Source organism: Gnatocerus cornutus, chromosome 6 (genome assembly GCF_029298725.1).
Source record: "Gnatocerus cornutus isolate USDA-ARS CGAHR chromosome 6, icGnaCorn1.1, whole genome shotgun sequence".
Classification (NCBI taxonomy): Eukaryota; Metazoa; Arthropoda; class Insecta; order Coleoptera; family Tenebrionidae; genus Gnatocerus; species Gnatocerus cornutus.
In genome coordinates this window covers 17,554,431-17,575,243 of record NC_142238.1, presented here as the reverse complement: position 1 = coordinate 17,575,243, position 20,813 = coordinate 17,554,431, and the positions used below count along the sequence as shown (strand labels likewise).

General features: G+C 35.0%; 1 protein-coding gene across 21 annotated transcripts in view; it reads right to left on the bottom strand.

The window, feature by feature from the left end:
- The window catches only part of Liprin-alpha (PTPRF interacting protein alpha), a 65,111-nt gene that overhangs the window by 11,937 nt on the left and 32,361 nt on the right, over positions 1-20,813 (bottom strand). The window lies entirely within an intron of this gene.

Sequence of the window (20,813 nt, the reverse complement as noted above, 5' to 3'; positions counted from 1 at the left end):
TCTAGTCCTCATATTTCAAATTAATTGCATCCACTATTTCATTTCACTAAACCATAAAGTTAATCAAATCCGGACCTGTGGTTTCATATCGCAGGACGTGGAAAAAATGACAATGTTGAGGTAACACATTAAAATAAAGCAAAATTTTTGTAATACTCTAGCAAATTTTCTCTTTACAGGGTGAACTCGAAGTGCAAAAACCGCACCTTACGAACCAGTCGAGATAAATAAACGTTAGCCCTTTTAAGATTCCATTGGATATACATTAGCTCTTTTCAGGGCTCCATTTATTTCCAACAAATTATTTATTCGCAAAACCTACCCAGTTTATGAGATGTGATTAAGTGAAAGGTAAACAACTACGATGCGATTTTTTTCATATTTGTTAAAAAAATATATTTTTTTTAATTATGTACTTAAAAATTATTATTATTATTAAAAATTAGTTAAAAATAGTTAAAGATTTTCAAGTATTTTTTTAAATTAGTTAAAAATAGTTATAAAATTTCAGTTACGTAATTTTAAAAATCTTTAACTATTTTTAACCATTTTTGTTAACAAATTCATTAAAAATGGCAAAAATTTTTTAAAAATTAGTTAAAAATAGTTAAAGATTTTTAAGTATTTTTATTTGAAATAAAATTTCAGTTCGTAATTTTAAAAATCTTTTTAAAAACTATTTTTAACTATTTTTGTTAACAAATTCATTAAAAATGGCAAAAAATTTTTAAAAATTAGTAAAAAATAGTTATAGAATTTAAAATTTTTAAAAATTAGTAAAAAATAGTTAAAGATTTTTAAGTATTTTTTTTTAAATAGTTAAAAATAGTTATAGAATTTCAGTTACGTAATTTTAAAAATCTATAACTATTTTTAACTATTTTTGTCAACAAATTCATTAAAAATGGCAAAATTTTTAAACAATTAGTTAAAAATAGTTAAAGATTTTCAAGTATTTTTTTTAAATAGTTAAAAATAGTTATACATAGAATTTCAGTTACATAATTTTAAAAATCGTTAACTATTTTTAACTATTTTTGGTAACAAATTCATTCAGTTTTTCAGTTTTTTAAAATTAGTTTAAAATAGATTTTTAAGTAATTTTTTTAAATTAGCTAAAAATAGCTAAAAAAATGTATGACATTTTTAATTGCATAGTAAAAAATAGTTAACTTTAAAAATATTTAAAATTTTTAACTACATTTTTAAAAATATATTAAAAATGGTATTTTATTTCGATTAGTTAAAAATATGTAGTTACAGCTTTAAAATGGATTTTTCAAGTCAGTTAGCTTTAAAAATTGTTTATTATTTTGAAACAACATTTTGCCAAGCGCAATTATTTCTAGCTAGTTTCAAAGATCGAATGACACAAAAAAGTTATCTTAAAACTTTCTTTGCTAAGTGTTAAATAACAAAAAACAGTTAACTAGACGGCCCTCCCTTTTTTCGTGAACGTAGCTTTTCTGTAGCCGTCTTTGTTTTATAATATAACCGAATAAGGAATCAAAATCCAAACCCACAAAAAAGCGAAGTCCACCGATTTCCGAGAACCACCTAGCAGATTTCTATATTTGATGACGATGAGCCAGACTGAATCTCGCGAGAAGATAAATTTAGCAATATCGAACCTTCTATTCTACTGCAAAGTGTTGCTCAGTTGTCTAATAATTCGTAATAAAGAGGCGCGTTCTGGCTAATTTCCAGATAAACAGATAAAGAGGGATTGAGTCTCGAAGGGGAGCATCTGCATGGCTCCTCTATTGGCTGTTGCAATTCGCAAAGCAACAGTTGCCGAATTGTGAGGATTCACTGAATGGACGAGAAACCTCTCCCGTTCTAATTAACGTCAATTCCACTTTGCCAATTAGCCGCTGCTAGCCTCTAGAGATGGCTGCAACCATAGTTGATTTTACAGCCGTTTTTGTAAAAACTTGACACGAGTGGTTGCTGCTTATGCTACAAATTTCTCATTTTTTATTATCCTTTAATTTCACAAAGTTGAGCTTTGAAGTCTAGGCATTGTTATTCCCAGAGAAATTAAAATTCTGTCGATAAAGTGCTCAAAGGAAATTTAATATCGAATTCTTCTTTTTAGCCTCCGGATGGACATTTTGCTTCAAACCTTTTATGTGAGATGTGAGACGATCGTTTGTCCCGAAGGAATTATGTGAGAGCCCGAACTGAAAGGATCACTTTTATTGACAATTATTATTTTTTAAATCATTGGGAAAGAGCTTCAGTCCATCAACAGAGTAGCAAAGTTGTTTTCAGGATCTTACGATTATTACAGAAGTTGCTTTCATCAAAGAGGATCACTGCCTTAGATTAGCACTTTTCAGGAATATTCTGCAGGATGTTGAGTTTCGCTGCCGTAAATTCAATCAATCGGACGCTAAATGGTTCTCTGATATAAATCGAAGTCGTTTGTTGGGGTTCTGGGCAGATTTAAAGCGGTCTGGACCCTGAGTCGCGCCCGCAATAAATCTCTCTCCCATTATTACCTTCAGAGATTAATAATCTCGTAACAAACAGCGCTGAAACGAGATATGAAAATATCAACATTATTCCAACACCATTTAGCTTCTGGTCTAATTTATGGTGATTTAGTGGTCACCACATTACGCTCATTGCTAACGCGAAAATTTGAAATCAACACCTGCGGTAATAACGACAGTAACATTAACAGCTTCCAATTAACAGACTCCAGCAACTGAAGAATCTCGTCGATACTTTTATCAATCCAAAGAACTTTTTTATAAATTAATTAGGCAACTTCCCTAATGGCTCATGCTACTTTGCTTTCTCGCGAAAGGCTACCTTTTCCATTTTCTCGCGTCCTGAGTAATTTTTTCTGTGTGATTGATGATAATTGAAATGGAGTGTTGAAAGGGGAGGCATACCGCCAGAAAAATGCTTTTTAATTCAGAGAGGACTTACGTCATCGCGACGACTTGTATTTTTCTGAACGAGTATTGGAAACACGTAACCTTTGAACTACCATAATTGTTTATTAAATTTTTTCTAAGACAAAGGAACCCTCTGGAATTTATATTGACTAATTTTCATACATCAGCAGGGTATTTGTACCGCAATTTAATTTCATCTCAGGAGGTGGTTTCATAGTGAAGACGCATGATGAAGTGAAACTCCGCTAAATGATGAATAAATTTAAAAAGCGCCAACCGCCACGAAGTTCTGATTGGGAAAATATTCGCTTGATTCTTCTTTATCTATCAAGCTCGAGGCTAATCTTGTGTCGACGAGACTTTCATTTTCGAAGGAACTCTTGTATGTTATTATGTAAATCCAAAGTGGGTACGCGGAATCAGCAAGTGCTTGTAAAATGTGACTATGTTATCCGTTAACTAATACACTTGCGTGCAAATGTATCGGGCCACTTAAAAAAATTAATTTCAAATGAAAATGATTCAAAAACGACTTATTAGAATTTAAGAAAAATGGTATAGTCTGTCCACGAATAAATAGATGACAGTTTTCTAACCAAATCTGCGCGATAAAAACTAGTACCAACAACCGCCAAATTTAAAATAGTTGTCATGATGCTAATTTATTCATTATTTTTACTAAACTTACTGCTATAAAAATGGCTCCTATTACTTGATTATAGAAAGGGAATTAACAAACTTGCTAATTCGGTGTTTCGTCATTAATTTGGTAACGTAGAGAAAACCTCAAAAACCCTCATTTTTACACACTTTAAAGCTGTGTGTCAGGTAAGTCCTTCTGCCAGAAAATCGAGAGGCACACAAAACTTTATTAGCAGTCCAGTTGTTACAAATCTTTCATTATCAACATTCTAATTAGGAAACTTCGGTCAAGTTGACCAACAGATCTTGAATCTACTCATCATGAAACTTGCAAAAGACAATTTGCACAAGAGAAAAACCGAAAAACTAGTAATTAGACACTGTTTTACCAACAAAACTCAAGGAACAGTACAAAAAGTGGATCTTAAAGTGGTCAAGAATGACGAATGTCAGTGAATGTCAAATCATTGACAAATTTCTAAAGGCGTAGTTGCATAACCAACTTAAATCGAGATATCCCCAAAAAGACGGAAAATTCTCGAGTATTTCAAGTTGCCATGTTTCATGCCATACAATTCAAATCATCCTATTTACTCGCTGGATTTACTATACCATTTGAAAGATTGTACTTTCTTATTTATACCGCCGTGCACTCATTATTTAATAAGTTTTCTGGATTTTTAGTAAAACTTAAACAAAAAACAAACATACAGCATTTAAGTACAATTGATTAACCAAAGAATTTTTTATTTTTAATAACGGGTGCTGCCACCATTAGCCCTAATAACCTCTTCCATACGGTTAGGCATGGGTCTGATCAATAAAATAACTTTTTCTTGAGGGAGACGGTGCAACTCTTCTTCGATCGCAACTTTGAAACCATACAGTGACTCTGCCGCAGGATTTCTGGCTCACAACCCATTTTTTAAATGATCCCATATGTGCTCAATCGGATTCATACTGGGACTCCATGCCGGCCACTCCAGAACCAGAATTTCATCCCTATCAAGATATTGTCTAACGATTGCTCCTGTGTGTGATGTTGCATTGTTGTGCATATCCAGGAAACTGTCTCCGACAAATAAGCATAAGGCATTGCGGGTTCTTGCAAAATATCCACTATGTATCTCTGGACTGTTAAATCCCTTTTACGTTTATCAATTCGAGAACCAGTCACAAAAACTGATCTGTTTTTCCTTCACTTAAAAACCGCAGCATTGTGCAAATCGATCCCCATATCTTCTGTACACTTTTACTTTTCTGTTATGTCCGTGTAAGCACAGTTTGGTTTCATCTAACAACATAACTTGACTTCATTGCTCAAAAGTCTAGTCTCATTCACTAACATCTATTCTTCGAACTTCATGTAGCCGTTGTTTTATCTGCACAGCATTTTACCTCCAATCCTTTCATGACGTTGTGCCAAAAAATCGATCATTTCTTTGAGATGTTGCAACAAGTTTTCCAGTTTTTAGTCTACCTGGAAAGGCACTAGTTCCTAAGTACCTCTGCAGTAGTTTTTGAATTGTTGCACGGCTTAAATTTAAGCGACGAGTCACATCTTGCTGATGATTTTAAGTAAAGCAAGTGCTTAGGCTGCTTTTACAGCCAAAGTATACATTTTTTAGAACTTATTTTTTGCCTGTTTGATATGCCAAACGCGTCAAATAGAAGCTACTACGAAATGGTTTGCTAAGCATTTTCAGCCTAAAAAAAAGCATGAAATCGAATTTTTAACAGTGAGAAAATTGGACATTTTTACTTTAAAAGATGGTATTTGGTTATTAATAAAATTAACTTTGAACTTTTTTGTCATCTTAGACAGAACGAAACAAGCTTTTAAATGACGCCCTTTTTGTGCAAAATTGACATATTTTTTTTAGAAGATTTTTCAGTTGAAGTGAAATTTTCAAGATGGCCCGATACATTTGCACGCAAGTGTATTATTGAATTTGCGGGAAGTTGCGAGTTTTTATGATGATTTTCAACATAACGCGCAAGTGTAATAATCTAACTTTAACCGCCTACAGCATGAATTTGCGGATAGTTCGAATGAATTTCCGTAATTACGCCATGGTGGTGTACAAAGTTCAAACATAGTTGAAAACAGCAGTCGTTAGACCCGGCAGACAAAATTACTGTTTATTACAAAGTAAACTGTCACCATAAGTTTTTTACCATTATATTTCAATTTACAGGCCATTAAAGCGCTCGAACCTGAACAATTCAATAACGAAATTGAAATTCCATTGGGCAGTACGAAGACAAATTTTGCCCTTTGTTCTCGCATATTGGTAATATCCACAATGCAATTCCTGGAATATGAAAGTCAAACATGGCACATCACTTTCCCCCCTCTATGAACAATATACACATTTCTAACACATGTTACGAAGTCAATATCGGGCATTGGAAAAGTGCCGACTCGCCCGTCCATCGAATGTTCCTTATGACTTTTTATTACATCGAAATTTTCGAATCTTTTTTATTACCGGGCGGCGAACTTTGATGGGGCGTCAAAGCAATCTCCAATTTCTGGAAGAAAATGTGAAATTCGCCCACAATCGGTCGCGCTACAATGACCACGAAGCAGCAACAGTTTGAGTGATGGGAATAACGCGACCGAAATTCCACTTAGTGGAAATGAGCTTCATTTTCCGCACTACTTTACGGAAATACAAAATTTGCCCCCCAATGCCAATAAAACCATCACTCTTCCGGTCCTGCCTAAATACGTTACGCTCCAACAGCGGTGTATTCATAGATTAATCATAAACTCTTCCCCGCTGTGGATCCGAATTTCTTCTTATTCTTTTTAGGTGTGCAGCCAATACATCACTGTCGCAGAGCGAGACAATCCTAACGAGACCGAGAAAGGGGATGAAATTGATGCACAGAAGCTGTTAGCGCACTATGGATAAGAGCGAGTCGCGTGTGACGGGCCCCAGAATGGTGGGTACCGCCTCTTGCACGTACGTAGACGAAAAGAGCACTTCAAAGCCGCCGGGTCTGGGTCGCCTATAAATATGAATGCAAAGCAACAAAGAAAACAGCCGTTTGCCTCATTTAGGAGGTCCTGCATATTGCGATATCTGCGCCTGAAGGTAAAAACAACAATTCTCTGACAGGTTTTGGGATTAACCCAACATGATTAATGGCGAACTTCGAGCACTTTGAATGCCAATGAATGCGCGTTGGCAGATTTTTACTTCAACTTCCAGCTCGAGCTGTGTACACTCATAAAGTGGACTGGAAAATGTAAACTCCACGAGGTACAAAACCAATAAATTATCTCCTTTTTGACTTTGTATTTCTCGTATTTGCGTTGCATTAGGCACAATAAAAAAAAAACAGTGTGTTTTCGCTCCGCTGACCCAATCGATATTTTTAAGATTCCGCTGATAAGAGCGTACTTGTAATCCGTGATAATGAGTTACTAAATACAAAAAGTGCGTTTGTGGCTACAATAACAGTGAAAATAATCCTCAGGCATGCAATCCAGTTCACACCTGGAAGTTCACAAAGAATCCACAGTTTCCATGTCTGGTACAATTCAAGAAAAGAACTTAAAAAAGACAACCAACTTAATCCATGTTCAGCCGTCACGTCTTACAGCTTTCCGTCTAATAAAAATTTAATTTGCTGCTTAACGAAACAGACGTCCAAATTGAGAAAAAACAAACACTAGTGCAACTCCTAAGTAGTGCAAAATTGATGATCTTGCATTTAGAAGAGATGTAGACACGTTTAATTAAAAGTAAAGATCATTAGTTTCCATTTTTCAAAACCATGAAAAAAAGTTACCACATTAAATCGGGTGTAAAAACGAAATTAATTTCATCACTTTTGCCTGCTGTCTCTTCCAGCAATAATTTTTAAATATCGGGAATGAAAATTGTAAACATGCAATCACTGAGCTTCCAAAAATAAAATCCATTTCGATGCTCACATTGAAATTGCGTGTTAAAAATTAATGTTTTGCATCGTTTGTCAGCGAAAAATGAACTGCTCTATATTTTTATCATAATTTAGTGATACTAAATTGTTCGATTTTACGTGACATTTATTTATTCGTTTTATTCCGTGTCTGAGTACAACTAGTTTTACAATTAAATTGCGGAGACTGCGCCAAATATGTGGTTTGTAAACTAATTTGAATAGCAACAAAAATGTTGTTTTAGTTTACAAATTTTCCACTAAATTAACAACATTCTGTGAAACAAAATAACCGGTGCACTAATTACCCACGAAATTAAATATAAAGACTTTCAATGAGAACAATACAATACAAAAACATAAAGCTATTGAATTCACACGAACACAAAAGCTCCATGAATCGATAACTTTTACAAATTGAATAAACATAAAAATTAACAAAACTCAAGGAAAAAAATCGTTCCTAATAAATTTTTATTATCATACAGCTCTTAAAATCAAGCCCGTTTTTCGTGAAACATAAATTCTGAGTTTATGACTTAATCACTATAAGTGGATCTTGGCTCCGCGATAAAATTTCCAATAAGAAATAAATTATAATATCTCTGATCGGGCTAAATATAGACACACATGTAGGCACCGTAGAATTAATTGAGACACAAACATAAAAATAAAGCGCATCCACCATTTTTAACGTTCAATATAAAGTTTATTTTTCTCTGACCCCGGTTCTTTGGTAAACTCGTTATAGAATTTAATTACGCGGAATTTAAAAGAAATTCGCCAAACACGGTGAATTAAATGTAAAAATTGGAATCAATTACTTGGAAAAACCGAGCAAAAGTAGCTTTTAATTAATCGTAATTAACGTCTGTCGGTAAAAAGTTAAAAACTGAATGTAAGATGTTTTTTACCTCGTTACCGAGGCACGTAATATTTTCATCAAACCATAATTTAATAACGTTTAATTTAACTTCATTACAGTTTTGGTGGTACGTTTTATTGAAAATCTATATTACTGATAAAATATTCCATAAATAAACAACATCCCAAAAATTGTCTGGCATTAATAGCCATGAACAAACATGATAAGCTTCAACTGAGCATCCAACGGCATTTCCCAGTTCGTCCTGAAATATATCAGTGCCATTGAGTTAACATAATGTTTTTGTTTCCAGGATCAATTAAACACACAAACAATGCACTCAGACATAATAGGTATAATATAGTAATGTGTGTTTAATAAGGACAATTAGTCAATGGCACTGAAATGCTCTAGACTTGATTCTGGGCGTCAAAATTACTAATCCAACAAGCTGCTTCGTGCCAATGGCGCTGCCTAAAGCAAATTAATTTAATAACTGCCCCATCGTAAATTAGAAACAACGATTTAAATTGATTTGATGCCGGTTCCTCCTCTCAATTTATCATAAAATTTGATTACCGATAAAGATAGGCGTCGTCAAGTTGAACAACATGCAGGTATTTCCACGACATAATTAAACCGACAAAGAAATCCAAACAAATCACGGCGTCAAAACAATTTAAACGAAAATGTCGAATTGACACAAATGCGATAAAACTGGAAATAAATAAAATGGCCGTGGGGAAAAGCAATTCGAAAGCCTAAAGCTTCGGCTAATAACATCATGCAAATGAACGTTTACCCTTACCCCAGATAAGGGGAATTAACTCCGGAAAACATTTGCATTTGTTTATATACCATGTGCTTGTCAAATTTATACGCGATAAAACCAAACTACTACGAAACTAATTAAAATTCCGTGGTGGACACACTGTCATTGGCAATTTACATACTAACTTCGAATCGAAAAATTATTGCCCTCCATTTACAGAAATAATGATGTGGTGAAATTTCTCCACTTTAAAGTTCCATCGACGGTCGTAACGTGACTAGCAGTTTAACATGTTAGTCGAAGAACAATAAAGGAAAAGTGGCGGATTTTATAATGAATTCCTGTGATATCGTGGCGTGAAGCACGTGCTCTATGAATATTATTTATAACTCGTTAATGTCCTTTATGGACCCGCATTCCACCAGAGGTGAAAAGTGAAGATTTTATTTTTGTGTCGACAAATTTTATTAGTTCCGATTAAACCGCCAGTTCGTAACAAAATTAAAATACAATAAACCAGAAGCAATGTCGATGGAATAAAACTAAATATAGCAGTTTGACCCGGCGCATCCACCAATTCGTACTAGTCTCTGAAAGCTTAATGCAACAGCTATTTATTCCTTCCCGTCAATACTGAAAATTTCGTCCGTCCAACTTTTCTATAATGAAATATCCGTCGAACTTCACCTTTTTGTCTGTAATAAAAGCACGTAACAAGCAGATACAATACGGAAGCCCCCGCGCGTGTCTCGCTTGAAGAATCACCCTCCGTGGTCCGGCAACTTCTCGTTTCCTAGTCGCCAATCGTCTACCACCCTACCACGATCAGGTAATTTGTGTAGAATCGTAAAAAAGCGACCCTTAACACTCTAGAAAGCATTGTCGGGGACCTTGCAATTCCACCCCCTTCAACGTTTCTTTTTTATGCTTCCCTCTTGTTGCTTATTCTCTAGTTGAAAAGCTTCGCGCTATTCCGCGCCGAGAATAAAACAAATATTCAGAAGTCTGTGTAATCCTTTTCCGGGGGTTTTTACAGACGTTCTATATCTGTAATTTCGGGTTGTGCGCAAGGATAATAAATTGTACGGTGGGAGGATCGTAATTATGAATAATATGTTTGGATGGAAGTGCAGAGAAATGTGTTTTTGGGGAGATACGATGCTTGAATGTCAAAAAAATCTGTGGGTTTTACTGGGGTTGGTGTGATGAGAACAGACGGGGTTTTTCTCATTAAGGTGATAAATTCTAATGAATTGGGGGAAGTTTATTGAGTGGAAAAAGGTCCAGTGTCAATACGTGGCATTATGTCGAGACGAGACCAAATTAGATTGCCTTACATAAATTTATCCCCGATTGGGGTAAATAAAGGGCCTGTTGAGTCTGAGTGCTAAACATTTCTAATCTTCCGACAGAGAACATAACAAAAACTGGCCACACCACCACAACCCGATAAATCTCAAATTTCCCGACTTTTATTTTCTGTTATTCCACCGAAAACCGCTGATTCCAAAGAACCCAATTCAATAAATGCACCAATAAAGCCCACCTCGCCTCATAAATTTATTAACCGGTTAAACTTTAATGCTTTTGGAACATAAATTGCACCAAACTTTCGATAGTCTTAAAATTACATGTAGATTTATGCATCGGAATCCAACGACAGCGTCCCCAAAGTGGGTGCACATGCGAGCCTTCGGTGATAATAAGGGGGGAAACATATTTCGAACTGCACCCTCCGAGTGCATGGATTACAATCTAGGACGACTCTTGAATATAGATCACCCCTAGATTCCACACCAATGCCGATAAACATAGCAAAATATGAGCCTGAAGGTGGTCGCCACAATACGAAACGGCCGCTTCCGCCACGGTAACGCGATTTATATAAAATATATTCCCGTAAAAAGGAGCGGAAGGCAAGTTCGAAAAACAGGACCGGACGTTCCAGGGATCATAAATGACTTTCCGGTTCCAAATGAAAACTCATTCGGGAGGGGTGCCGGAAATGATTTGTCTTGAATTTGCGAGTGGAGTTTTTAAATTAGATGGTTTATGGGGACTGGCCAAGCATGTAATCCTAATTGATCCTTTTATAAACCAGTGCTTAGTTATAGATAATCCGGGTGTCAAATCCACCAGATAATAACAATTTATGACTACAATGCACGTTGGACAGAACCTTTGGTTTAGGTAACGCAAGTCATAATTTACCGTCGAAATCCCGCAACTGAGATAGCCCAAAAATAATGTTAGACAGCTTGATAAATAACTACAAATACTGTCCAGCATGGGTGCCTGTGTGAAAATTTCCCCGATAACAAGCTCAAATCAGCTGCACAACTTTGCATGTTCAACTTTAGAATTGGGCCAACGATAAAAAGCCGATTACCCCTTTAATAAAAACGTTGATAATAATTATTATGGTACTAAGAAATTATATGTATCACTTAGATTTCACTCGCCATAAATACAGAATTAACGTTCTTCAAGCATGCACGATGATAGTGGGTTATCGTGACCTTTGACGCTTTTCCCGCTTTTCACACTTTTCCAAACATCGCCAAGTTTAATACAACTTCATCCCATATTCACTCATGCAGCCATATCTGAATAACAACCATTGAAATTCCCCCCACGAGGGGCTCTTCAATGATATTGACGTGCATATTTGTATTAACAGCGCAGAAAAACTTGGATGTCTTTATTGCTTCGCTCTGATAACTACTCGGTGGGATAATTAAATTTCCCTTGCGGTAAGATGTGTCTTCTTGATCCAACTCGAGGAAGGATTAACTGTAGCTGCACTGACGGAAATTAACACAGTAATCCGTTATTTCCGAATCAAGAGGGAAAAAATCGTCCGTATGGCAGAAACGCGAAATTAAGTACTCCAAAATCAAACACGCATCCATCAATTTTTGTCGATATTTACAGTCGGATAATTTATCAAAATGCTTTACACAATGGAGTAATCGAAAGCAAAATTCTGTCATGTGACTATAATGTGGGGAACGGAGAACATATTGAATTTCAGATTGAAAATTTGTGTTGTTAATGAGCGTCGACAAACAATGGGAGGAGACCCCGTTTTGACTTCGGATGTCAAAGAGCTGACGTGTTGGTAGCAACGTATCTTCGTGCTTGGAGGGAAATATTGAGTTTCTATCCCAATTTTCAAAATTCACACAAGTGATTAATAGAACGCGCTTGCTCTCAATAGACCAATTCCTCTTCCTCTCTTCCCAATCATGTTAACCACTAGACAAAGAAAATTAGCGATAAAACACGGGTCTGCTTCCCAACAACTTAATCCGTTGGTCGGTTAGTTTCAATTATATCATCATCAGACTGAGTTGGAAGCTAATAACGTAGCTCTAAGAGATAATATTAACAAAATCAATACGACAAATTGCACACGCAAAAACGTCAATTAAAGAGTCAGGTTTACGTAACTTTAGACGAACAAACTATTTGTCAAGTGGTAATCAAAATTTATTTTTAGATTTATGAATATTCTATTTCAACTGAATTATATTATTCCCTCAACTGCTCTTTCCGTTGAAAAGCATTTCATGTTGCGTCGACGAACTCGATCCATCTATCTTCTAGTTTATGTCATTTTGTCAGTCATTCCCTTAACATAAAATCTACGGTTGATTAACATGTGCATGCTCTTATCCATCATTCCTTGCATTGTTTAGTGCTGCATCATCTCCACTTAGAATAGGGAGAATGCAAAAAATGTAACCTATATGTTTTTGTACCAAATTTTGTAGAATATTGTTCAAATAACGCAGTGATGCTAAAATTTTTGAAAAATACATGACGGTTTTGCCAAAATTGGCTAAAGAAATTTAAATATTCAGGCGGGAGCTAAAACACTTTTTCATTGGTTTGACGTCACATCTCAGCTGCACGCTCCGCCTACTGATAGAATTCCGTATGCAGAACATTTGTTTAACACCAGCGTTGCAATTTATGGTTGTTTTGCAAAAGAATTTAATAGGATTTCAAAAAGCCGACACACAAAATTTTAGACACGTAGATGTGCAAATGATATGGGGTTTTGTATCAAGAAATCCTAACTACATCTATCTTTAACTTGATATGTCAGTTTACAATGAATAGTTGGATTTTTATTATCCAAGAGAGATACAATTATAATTATTATGTTGAAGTTTCTTATTCAACCGGTATACTTTCACACGTTTATTCACATTTTTGCTTTGCATCATTCTCGGTTGGCGGGCGCATTTATCGCATTTAACGATAATTTCTACGAATACACAGTCAGATTTATTATGTCTTTCTCTCTCATGACACCTTTGTAGAAAAAAAATGGTTTTTACATTTTGATCTATTCTGATTTCATTGAATTTTATTTATGTACGATATAATAACCATCTATTTTTTTCTATATTCGGAAATGATTCGTATTCTCTCCGTATTCGCAAGAAAATTTATAATTCAATAATTTGGTAGAAATTAAATAGGTGGTTTACTATATTGGATTTTTTATAATCAGATCAAATTAATAACAATAACTGAATCCAAAGCTTTTGTTGTTTTTTTAATTTTTAAATTCTATACAATCCACTATACAGTATGTCCCCGGATTGAGTTCACAAGAGAGACAAAAAAAAGTTATTTTACATTTTACAAAAAAATGACAACGGAATAACATTTTTGCTTAATTCAAAACAGATAAATCTGCAATAAAAATTTCAAAATAATTAGTTTGTACTCTTAAAATCAATTTTTTTACATTTTTATTTATTGAATTTTCTAATCGTAAGTACATAATAGGCTGTGAATTCAAAATATCAAATAGTGCATTAAAGATTAAAGGAAAATTTACTCAATAATGGGTAAGTATTAAAAACTCAAATAATAAATGCAGTTGCATCCGATAAAATACAAAACAGTCGAATTACGAGTTAGAATTATTGAATTATGTGATGCTGAAAGAGGTGTGGGTTAATCAAATATTTAAAATTGGTTTAAATTAAGGAATAAATTTTATTCTTTTGGCATTTGTTGCAAAATTAAAAATAAAAAAATGCTTTGTTAGTTTTTGTTTTTTACGATTTTAGAAACACATTCTGATAAGTTTTAATTTACGCAAAAACTATTATTCCGTGATTTATGCGTAAAATTAAAATAAAGTTTTTTTTTTCCTTTTGCAAATTCAATCCGGGGACATACTGTAGACTACTCTATAGAATAAAAGTCGCAACTAAATAGGTAAATTTCTTCGAATAGTTTTTTCGTTAGGCCAAAGGATTTTTTTTATTAAAACCCCCAACGTTTCAAGTCTTTCAGAAAATGTTTAAATGACAGTTGTTTCAGATATAACAAAAGTCTTCAGTTTAAGCAAAAAATTCATTGTTTTTAAGTTTGTATAAAGCAGTTTAATAAATAAAGTCAGTGTATGTAGCATGTGGACTAGAGTTAAAGTCAATCAAAAAATGTAATACCTGCATGTATCATGGGTAATAACATAATTAATTACAATAAATTTAAAATATTACACTTTATAGAAACATCAGACATCGAACATTTCGCGGCCGAAAAGCATTTTTTTTTCTTTTTATTGTCTTAAGGAACTGTTATAAATATTTTTTCGGGTGCATTAATACTAGCACTTTTACATCCTGGCACAAAACACCACTGTTTTGACCTCATTTTCAATTATAAAGACGGCAATCGAATTAGAGTAATACAAACGCACAAAGCTAGCCTCGCTGATAGGTAAGTTTTCCAATCTCGCTCGAATCGGACTTTTAAAAACGCTTAAAAAATTATAAACAATTTTTTGGCAATTTTTCTACTAGCAACATCATATTATACGACATGAAAACTATCGATTTTCGTCAAAATTCAAAAATGTGCATTCTCCCTATTATTGTGTTGTTACCTGTTTGATAAATTTGATTTCCGCCAACACATTTCGCCACGAGCTGTCCAAACTAACTCAGAAATTGTCATGAACATTTAAAAAAGTCGTGCGATCTCAACAGGAGAAAACGATGTTTTATAGTTCCTTTATGTAACCCCTTTTTTGCTCTCTGGAGAAAATACATGCCGACAAACATTGCCATTTGTAAAATCCCAAGAGACTCATCAACACTTATTAATATGCCCCTCATCGGGCCACCCTCGTAAGAAAGTTTCGACAGGTTTCAAACTAACAACTTATCGCCAATATTTCAATTTGCGAACTTTTAATCAATTTTTGATTATTCTTCTGTCGCTGCTGTCGTTTGTTACCATGTTTTGCCATTTTCTGAAAGGATCTAACGTAGCTTCCCCCATTTTTTTCCATTACGTAGATTACATGTCTTGTTGTCACTCCATCCGCATTATGAATAAATGTAACATATCACATAAACCCGAAACAAAGCTTGTTTAAGTTGGGATAAGCGTCGATAAAACGTTTCTCCACTATCACACTTTATCACTGTCGTAAGGGGTGTGTGTACCCTTTGAAGTAATCAGATTGTCCTCCGGTGTAGTTGTGATTATTGCCCTTGGTAGTTGTTCTTCTCCTATTCTGCATTGCAGACGAGGTTCTGTTCTCGAAACAATATATGCAGATTGGTTAACTCCAAAACGAAAATAATCACTCTCTATTCTTGGTGCACTTTGAATTTTCCGGTAGACACGTGACGCGGCATCGCAGATAGAAGTAATGTTAAATATTCACGAGAATAACTCGGTTAATTGGGTCGAGTACTTTATTCATGTCAGGTGAAGGTAACTTTGCAAGCGACAATAACGTTACGTTTGGGTCCATTCCAAAATAGTTGAGGAAGTTTGACTAAGTGGAAAGGAAGTTTGTTGCTTTCATGTGACACCGCAGACATTTGGTTTACACGCGAAGATTTTACAGAGTTGGAGATGTGACGGATAACGTATTAAAATTGCAGCAAAAAGTGTTTATTATTCCAGAAACGTGGAATTCGCTTGTATATTTTAGTTTCTTTTAATACACATGAAATTCTAGAGTTTATTGTCTCGGAAGCAACATAGATAATGCATAAAATTAGACCTTAAAATGCGTTACGACGAAAAAAGGTTGAGTATATCCAACTTTAATCAGATCGTGTTTTAATTCAACATGCGCTAAATTTAATTAATGCAATAAACAAAATTAATTTGAGTTGTATGTATAAAACTTATTGAACTCATTAGAGCGATAAATTTACATTGTGCAAAAATAAATTAGCTTGATTTTCCCAACTATATTTTCCGGTTTATTTTTTACAGTTTTGTTATGAACGCAAATCCGCATACCTCCAACTTACCAACTTCACGGACGAATTTAAGTCAGCTTCAAAAAAAACTGTTACATATTTGGTAAAAAGAACGAAGTTTATTGGACATTTTTCCAAAATTATAGCGAAGTTCTTAAGTTCTCTCAGTGGCAGCAAAAAAATTAAACAAAAATCAAAACAGTTATTTAGCTTTGCATTGTTTACTGAATGAATAAAACACAAATTTGTTGAAATAAAAGGCCATCGTTTTCAAATAAATTATTGGACCGTGTTGAAAAATTCAGCGCTGCGAGCGGTTTTCCCCATTTTTAAGGAATCATACATTTATTTCACCTCAAAATATCCGCAGCGCCGCCGAAACCCTTAACCTGCACCCCAAACACGAAAATTGTAAATTAAACACCCGCCATAAATATAACAGAAAAACTCATAAAATTTCGGGATAATACAAGCCGGATTTTTATTACCTCGTAAATAGAGAGTAAATTAAAAGAATGACATTAATTATAACGTACATGTATTCACGGTAATAATTATAACGCGAGATCAACTTGAGGAGATAAACAACCCCTCCCACCGTTCTGTTGCAAGTCCTGAGAATCTCGTGCATCATAGATCAAAGGAAACTGTATCTTGTCGAGTTCGCAGAGTCAAAGATAAAACCGTACCGTCATAATCATGCGGATTCAATAAACGGTTTAAATTTATTAAAAGCAAAAACAAAAGAACTGCTCGCGTGATTCAAAGAATTACGGTTAAAATGGTGTAACAAAAGATCCGTGTTGCTTTGTACTGAAGATTTTTACAGCTCGCACTGACCACTTAAGAAAATGAAAGAAATCAGAGTGAAGCTAAAAAATGTTGCAAAATGTGATCGTTGCCGAGTCCTTTATGGCTTCATATATGAACATTAAAACTACCTCACTAAAGCCATCACAAAAGATTACAAATGAAACAATGTGGCAGATGCGCCGGTGTTCAGAAATATTTAATCCCGTCATTGGCCATTACACCGAGAATATTTAAATTATGAAAGCCCGCCACACAAACTCGATCTTTCCACATGCATTATTCGAGTATCTATTAACCAGCACATTGCAATTTTCGCAACAAATAGAGCCATTCCATGATTAATTCCGACCCAATCGATTAGAGGATCATCTCCGGAACATGTATAATTAACCCAACCAGGATGTGGTAATGATAATTTTGGGATTAAGCAACTAACACTTCGATATGCGGGGGAAAAAGAACCGCACGTTCGGTGGGAGGAAATTGGAAGTCGAAACCGATCTTTGACGGTAACGTATATCGGTTTATGGCGGTGGAAACGAGACGAAGTTTTCAGGAGACAAAAATTTTGTTTCTCAATTAGAGAAAACCGCGCAAAGGAAAAATACTGCCATTGTGAAAGTCCGTTTATTTAATGTTACATTAAAAATTAAATTTCCTCGAATCTTTCAAGACCGTTCGCTCGTAAAAAACAGTTTAATTACGCAAAAAATGATCTAATTTCTAGTTTCTTAATTACTCAACAATAAATTAAACTCGTTGCGCCTGCAGGTCTCTCCCATAAATTTGATATTTAGTTTGTCGGTTTTTTGGCACTCTTCAATAGCTATATCCTTATCAGCAGTGTGCACCTGTCGCTGCTGGCAACACTGATATTTGTCGAGCGTCTAAAAAACCCCAAACCGCTCAATCATCGCTCTAATTAATAATCTTATCGTTGACTCCGATTTAAAAAATCACGACAGTTTTACGATAAAAAATGATCACAGGGTCCGACTTTTAAACGTTAAACAAACCGCCACTTTTCAAATTACTCAAATCTGACATGAAAGAATATCTCGTTTACGTGGATATGATAAATCATCACAACGTTTAAACGTTAAGCAGATTCATTACTCGGAACATTGTTCGCTTACAAAACACCTTTTCAGTCGATTCTCTAATTAAAAAAGAATATCTCAGCTCCACCTTGTGAATGATTGATGAAATCCCAAAGCTCCGACGCGATTTTATTAAAACTTAACAAATACCTTCAGCAAGTGCAGTTTGTTGCTGTGAATGGCCGCACAAATCACGTTCGTTCAGGGCCGGGGAGATTTTAATATTTCGCGGTGTATAAAAATACCATATTTCATGACTCTTTACATAAAGGATTGAGTAAATCTGCATTTTCGTCGTCGCTATCGGGAATAAACCGACTTCATGATGCAGAAGGGTATCGATTTGAAGTGATACAACCGGTACCAAGGACGTGAAATCAATTTATTTTTACGGACGTATCGCTGCATTTATGTGGTTGAAGTAACGACATACCATCCTCAAAAGTTGTGCTCGTGCCAGCCTTTAACTCAAATTTATTGCGCCATTGTACATACGCACGCATAAATTTTATGAACCTTATTCTTAGCAGGACCCCGAAATTATGACGAGGGTAAGTCTTTAAATTGTTACAACCTGTCTCAAATAATAAAAAAGAGTTAGAGGAGAAGTTCTGGAAAGGCGAGTCAATCAAAGAAACGACCCAACTCACATTTCGTTAAAATGAGAGGAGCGACCTCGCTCTAATAGAATGCAGTCTAAAGTACAGATAAAGCAGCAGCTGCAATACCTGATGCGTTTAGTGCCAAGCTTTGTCTAGTAATTTCGTTAATTTAAGATACCACAAATCCAACTTGGATGATTCCCGCAAGACGTAAACTTGCCGAAACTGTGTACACTGATTACAGAAATTGTGAAGTTAGTCCGTACGTCATTTTACAATCTGTATCCACATCACAGAACCCACAACTTTATCCTTTCTTGGTTGTATCGTCCCAAGTCGAATCTTCTTTATTCATGTTGGTTAAGCCACAGAATGCACGTTTTTGGCTGCCCGACGAATGTAAAACACTCAGGTGGTCCCACGTTAGCTTTCAGGCATCATGTCCAAAAAGCTCGATCCCCAAGAGTGTCGTTCTAAACCCTCCGGTTTCTTATTCCTCTAAATCGCTGTGTCTATATTGAAAAATAAAATCAATTCGGACGGAATTTACGCATTTCAATCTCAATTACTGCGCGTGGAAGCTAAACCGTTCGGAATGCAGATGCAACTGTTAGCTGCATCTGAATTATTTATAAGTTCCTGTCTTTGTTCTGTTTAAGCGGATTACTGCCTCGACAAATTGCACAAAAAGTCCTTCATTTATAGCCAAAACTAAAAAAAAATACGTCAGTACCTTTCATGCACCTATTTACATATTTACCAATTATTAAGTAGGAAGCATGGCTTTTATGCACACCTATCAAACTTTACCAACAGTCTGAAATTGAAGTTGCATTATAATGGATCCATTAACAGGCAAGAAAGCCGGCGAAGAAAAAACTAATTTATTCCGGTAAAAAGTTACACGTACGAGGGGCAAAAATTTGAAAATACTTATGTATTTACTTATGTAAATTTAACAATGAAAATTGCATAACCAACGTTTTGTTCAAAAACACACAATCATCCTGTAAACACGACTTGATCCATTTTACCCTCATCGCCGTCCAGGCTATTAGAGTTATACGATCTAACCAACAGACATTTGCGATGTATTGTTGTCCACGACACCGAATTCCAATCGAGGCGAACGATCGGATCAGAAAAAAGAAAAACTCGACCGTTTCCACACGACAAAAGTAAAATCTCTACTTCAACAACAGACAACAAAATAAACAAAATTCAGTTTAGATAAATCATAACTACAGACCTGTAATAAATCTCGTTACAAGCGTGGTCGTCTCGTAACAAAAACGTTTTGTTTAACAATCCATTCATTATATTTTATATATGGATTTGTGGGGTTGAATTGATTAGTAGCCTTGTATAGTGTGGACCACGCTTACAAAGCAGCCGGAAGAGCTAAATCTCCAAAGGACTTGCAGGATGGTTGGAAAGGTTTCCCACGTACTGACAGTGGAGTTTCACCGGATAACTCTATTTACAACTTGTGGAATTGTTTTTGGAAGGAAGTCAACAATTTTGTTGCTTGAAACGTAACCGGAAGGGGATAGCTAGAGGGTTCGAGAAACTTTTAATGAATTCCTAATATTGGGATTAGAACAAAAAACAATTGGTACGGTTTTCTAAGTGATGTGTAGTTTGAAAATAGTACGCCTTTAATTAAAACTTGAGCAAAACGTCCACAACATTTAATTTATAAAAGGTCTGTTTATTTTCAGCTGTCATCTTTTCACTTCTGTAATTAAACTGAAAGAAACAGCCACAGAACTTTCGTAGCAATTACGACTGATTATCACACAGAACCGGCGCATCCACCATTGTTAGATCTTCTTTAAGTCCTAAAAATAAGTCCACACTGTAGTAAATCAATTTCAACTAACTTATTCATGACCTCATCACCATCTTTCCCTTCTCC